Below are 6,179 nucleotides of genomic sequence, written 5' to 3'. Positions count from 1 at the left end.
GGGTTTGTCGGTGTTCTTCCGTGTTCATCTGCATTCGTCACCGTCCTTCTTTTCCTTTGTTTAGATCCATGTATTAGATCCAAAAACCATAGGAATCTTGCGCAGTAGTAGTTTTAGCGCTTGTTTTAATACTAGATCATATCCCCACCGCGACAGATCTCCTCTAGGGATCCTTCTGCTTTTCCACTGTCACCCTTTGTAGATGAATTTATTCCCTTTTTCTAAAAAGCGGTAGATCCAAATTTGTAACCTCCATCTGCGGAACTTGTTTGTCCCAGTACTGAGCCAATGTTGCTTTTGGCAACTCTTTGAATATCTTAGTCATGGCGGCTTAACCTGCGGGCTTATCTTTTCTTCATATATCATTAGCCCTGGCTTAAGCCGCCATTATAAACATGCACTATAATTCTTAACTATTTCCTTTTAGATTGTCCTTCCACCATGCCGCCGAAGACGATGACAACTTGCAAATGGGTCCCTTCCACAGTCACTGAGAGCACCTTGAAAGATTTCGTCACTGTTGGATACTTACCAGAAAAGAGTGTCATGCCTTACCGTGCTCCTGATCCGGCCGAAGAAAGACCTCAGCCGAAGGATGGTGAAATTATTGTCTTCACTGATCATATGAACCGGGGCTTCTCGCCGCCCGGCCCAAAATTCTTTAGAGATGTTCTGCACTTTTTCAAACTCCATCCGCAAGATATCGGACCTAATTCCGTATCAAACATCTGTAACTTCCAAGTTTTCTGTGAAGTTTACCTTCAAGAAGAACCTACTGTTGAACTCTTCAGGGAATACTTCTATCTAAACCGCAAGAACAAGTACACCAATGGTCCTAGCTTGGAACTTGGCGGGATTTCAATTCAACACAGACGAGATGCCATCTTCCCTCTAGTAGTCCTGCCAAGCCATCCCAAGGACTGGAATCAAACATGGTTCTATTGCAAAGATACCTTGTCGTCTGGTGAAAATCCAATGCCAGGTTATCGCACTGATCGCCTTGATGCCAAATACCCGGCTTAATGTATTCATACACCGGAGGAACTGACGATCCCTTACATCATAGCTCCCTGCGTCTGACCGAAGAGGCCATCATTGAAACGGCAACCACACTTGTCAATAGCAAATATGAAGACTGCAGCCTGGTGGGTTTGAATCCTTTCTGCAAGCTTAACCCGGCGCCAGAGGTAAATCTTTTTGACTTAGTTTTTCCTTCAGCAGTTTAAATATCGCATGAACTTCAACATGTTACCCTTCCACAGGCCAAATCTGACTTCTAGAAAGCCAAATATGACCATGAGGCTGCTAAAAAAGCTAGAGCTGCTGCGAGAGCCGCCAAGAAGACTGTCGGAAAGTCTAAGAAGAAACCAACTGCCTCTGATTTACTCAAGCTGGATGACACCTCTGAGTCGGAGGTAGCCCTTGACTCTCTTGGCCTGTTTTTTAACAACCTTATTGACACTGACTATTGCCAGGATGAAACGGGGGCCTGCCAGGCAGTCGAAGAAGAGGTAAATATTATTTCCTCCGACTTAGAACCTTTACCAAGGCAGAAACCTCGGCGGGTAACCCGGAAAGTAAGGCTTTCACACCCCTTGGCTTATTTAGATCCTCATTTTATTTTGAAACAACAACAGCATGAGAGCCGCCGCCAGACCCGAACCGGTGGAGATGACAACTTACCCTCCGGCTTACCGAACACTCCTCGGAAACGCCAGAATGAGGTTCTTTTTAACCTTTAACCCTTGTATTGTTCAGCGAATTACCTTTATTAATCACTCAATTTTGATTCCATCCTTGCAGGAGATTTCTCGTTCCTCCTCTGGTGATTCATCACAAACTCAATTACCGGCTTTCAAGACTGCCCCCGGGTAAAGATAATTATCCTTCTTCTGTACCTTTATATATGCATCATTATACTGACTTGTCCAAATTCTTTTTAGCGGTCAAGCAAAGCCCAAAAAGCAAAGGTGACAAAGTCGGCCGAGGATCCGAAAACTGCTGAACCGGAGCAGCCGACCCTTGTACCGGAACCCTCTGAAGCACCGGAAGATCCTGCTATCAACGCTCAACCGGATTTACCTGAGCCATCTATTGACGAAACCATTCTTGATCCATTAACTGTTGAACCATCAAGCTCAGCTAACCCGCCAGAGACTCACGACGATGATGTTTTAATCACTGGCACCAGATTCATTGAACCAGGGAACCCAACTGTATTGGTGAGACACTCTGCCAAACAGGAAGTTATGGAAAGGCAGAAAGTGAGGTTTGACGTCTCCCACTATGCTCATCTGAGTATTAGTGAAGTGCTATCTGGTTATCTCAATCAAGTGCACTGCAGCCGTGATTCAAAAATTGAGATGGTTAAACAGATGCATACAAAATATGAGGTACGTTCTTTGGCTTATATAAGTTATATACCCTGCCAGCCTCCAGGTCTTATGATTATGATAAGATTGAATGATATGTAGACTTAGAATACTTAGAAGCCTCTATCTTAGACTCCCTCCAAGTCCAGTTTGCAACTAAACCGGATGCTTTATAGTATTTCAATTTGCATGTGTAGTCCCCAAGGGCCGGTTTAATCAGTAGGAATGAGCCGGTCCTACTAGTCATTATGTAGAAGACCAAAATTTAATTGCATATCCTTCATGAGTCAGCTAGAACTATCACACCCGGCTCATCTTTAATAAGAAAACAAGCAATATGCATTAGCCCCCAAGTGCCAAGTGTTATTGTGTGCAAAGCACTTGGGACTTTTTGGAAAGAACCGATTCCTTTGAAAAATTTCGTTTGATAGACATTAGCCCGCAAGTGCCAAGTGTTGTTTGCTTGCAAAGTGCTTGGGACTTGTGTTTTGTACTCCACCATGAAACAGAAAAAACTTATGCTGTATGCAGGCTGCGACCACAAAACTGGAAAATCAATTGTCTGAGGCTAAGACCCGGCTGGTGGCTCAAGAGATTGAGACAAAGAAAGCTGAATCCAAATTCCAGTTAAGTGTGTCTGAAGTAGAAAAACTGAAGACCAGCTTCACTGCGGAGAAAGTGGCTTGGGCCAATGAGAAGATCACCTTGATGCAGCATGCTGAGAAGGCTGAGGCGGCTCTAGAAGAGGTTACCTCTGAACTCACCGGTTTAAAGAACCGTGTGTCTCAAATGATTTCTGCAATCTTCGGTAAGTCACCTTGTTACTTACTCAAACTGAGCATTTGTCATCATAATATAAGCCACCACTTAACCCATTGTGTAAACTTTACAAGTCCCCGGAGCAGCAATCTGAGCCGAGATACGCTGGTAAAGCTCAAGGCGGTTTACACGCTTCTGGAACAATTGTATAGTGGAGCTCAGCGAACTCTTGCCACTATCTCCCCAGCTAATCAAGAACCAAATCTATTAAGTGACATCTTGAAGAAGCTGTCCATCTTGCGCGCTAGGTTCCAAGAAATCAAGCAATCCTGTGCTAGAGCCGGAGCTGTGACAGCTTTGAGCCGTGCCAAAGCCTGGGTACCAGAGTTAGACCCGACAGACGTAGCCAGTGGGTACCCTAGTCTCAAGGAAGATGGAACTCTTTTTGATCAATAAGACTTTGCTGCTTGCGTCAAGGAGATTCGCCCTCATGCCACAATCATTGCCGAAGAAACCAACCTTAACAAGTATCAGCTGGGTTATGACGCAGATAACTAGAAGATGGAGACTCCTTCCTATAAAGTGATGGACTTAATCCCGACGATTCGTAAGCACACTTTCGCCCCTGATATTGATCCGTCTGACCTGATTGATGACAAGGCTGAATTTGTCGCCCTACGTGGCTTTGACTGGTCCAAACCCAACTTCCAGACGGTGGAGGAGGACGAACCGGCAAGGGATGAGTCGCAACCTTCAAGTCAGTCGGGCCAAGATTCATAAACCGGGGCGGCTTTATCATCTGCTGTGTATGAAACTGAAAAACAGTTATCTTTTTGGGCACCAATCGCTTTGTAATAGGCTAGCTTTAAACTTCTTGTTCTGCTATGCCATCATGCATATTGTGCTTTTTATAGTACTTCTTCATCCGTCGTGCGAAGTTATGCTATATATGCCTAATGATATTATCAATCTTGAATCTTTTACTACATACAATAGATGAAAAAGTGCCCTGGCGGTTTACTACTGGACGGGTTATAATGCCCCAACCTGAACTTTATCATGATTTATAACCAAGGTTGGATGAAATAATAATCATATATGATTAAAAATATGTCATACCTGTGATATTTGATCACACCTGTTGGTTTATAGTGCAGTAATGGTGATAGCCCAAAACTTCGAACACTGATAATTATAGGAGATTGCCGGCTTATGAACAAAGCGAGACCGGGTCAATAAACACTGGATATTATCTTTATTTTATACTAGCGACTTATAGTCAAAACCAGGCCGGGTCAATAAACACTGGTTAAAGTCATATATGACTCAGAAGGCATTATAAGCCTTATTGGTTTTCAACCATATATTACTATGTCACAAAAGAAAAAAAACTCAAAAAGACGTGTAAAGCAACAAACAACAGAAAATCCAAGGCTTTCATAGGCCGCCAAGCCAAAATATCTTCTTCAATGAAACTAGCATTAGCCACTGGAAGGTACGCGCTTTCCGTGAGCCGGCTCTCACATTACCCAATCGACATTTTAACCCTAGATAAGTTCAGTTCTTATTTTAAGATAGACTTATCAGGAGTACATGGGGTCAGAGTAGCATCGTGCATCACAGGCCGATTTATCCAAGTTTCAAGGAAGGCAGATTTATCAGCCTGAGCTTCTCCTTGCTTTCCATAAACTATGCCCTCTCATGACAAATCGTTCTTTTAACCTTAACGAGTTTAGGGTCTTGTTTAAAAGATTGACTGTTAAGAGTTTGGCGGGTCAATCAGGATTACCTGATGGAGAAGCATCTGGCATACAAGCAAGATAACCCGGGGTTTTAGGTGAATACACCAGGCTTCCAAGCCTGGCTTTTATAGCCTATTACAAGGTTATGAACTCTTTGTTCTTTATAACAAAAGAGCCCCCAAGCAATATTTTGAGTTGTGCTCAATGGGTACCTATGTTTGAGTTGTGCTTTTGCAACAGACTTTCTTTGGTCCCTTTAACCTGGGTAGTAATGTTATGTTCTCTTTGGTGAATGCACCTATGTTTGAATAGGAAGCCCCCAAGTTTTTTATGTGTGGCCTATAAGCCGGATCAAAGGGTAATAATAACTTTGCTGTATAAAGCAGAAGCCCCCATGTGACCAAAGAACTCATTATTTAAAGAGAAACAACGACAGAGGCCCTGCTTTAACAGGGATGTCGGCTTTATTATATTGATCATAATATATACATTGTCAAAATATGTACATTGGAAGAGCCAGTGGCTTAAGTGTAGTAAGGCCGAAGATGAGCTATGTTCCACGGCCGATGGGTCTCCTCCTCCGACGTGCATGAGTCCTTGTGGTCTCGAACATCGATAAGGTAATATGACCCGTTGTTTAGATTCTTGCTGACCACAAAAGGTCCTTCCCAAGGTGGTGCTAACTTGTGCATATCCGTCTGATCCTGGATAAGCCGGAGCACCAGGTCACCTTCTTGAAAAGTTCTGGTTTTAACCTGGCGGCTGTGATAATGGCGCAGATCTTGCTGGTGAAAGTGCGTTATATCGACTAGAGGGGGGTGAATAGGCAATTTTTATGAAAGTCTTCAAAACGTGGAAGTTATGAAGACAAACGATAGAAATAAACCTATTACCATGCAGCGGAAGATAGACTACACTAGACAAGCCATAGTCAAGTATTCAATGAAGTGAAAGCACAATGACTTAATAGCAGCAATGTAGTAAGGATCAGGTAGGAAGATATTATGAAGCCATACAGAACATGCAGTCACTCGGTGAAGACAAAAGATAGTGCGAACATACAATGACTTCACAAGGAGCAACAGTAAGTAAAGGGAAGGGAAGATGAAACCAGTGACTCGTTGAAGACAATGATTTGTTGTACCAGTTCCAGTTGCTGTGACAACTGTACGTCTGGTTGGGGCGGCTAGGTATTTAAACCTTAGGACACACAGTCCCGGACACCCAGTCCTGAACACGCAGCTTAGGACACCCAGTCCTCACCGTATTCCCCTTGAGCTAAGGTCACACAGACCTCGCCCAATCA

The sequence above is a fragment of the Triticum urartu genome, chromosome 7A (assembly GCF_056163025.1).
Source record: "Triticum urartu cultivar PI428250 chromosome 7A, HENAU_Tu73, whole genome shotgun sequence".
Classification (NCBI taxonomy): Eukaryota; Viridiplantae; Streptophyta; class Magnoliopsida; order Poales; family Poaceae; genus Triticum; species Triticum urartu.
The sequence above is the reverse complement of the archived record's forward strand: the minus strand, read 5'-3'. Positions refer to the sequence as shown.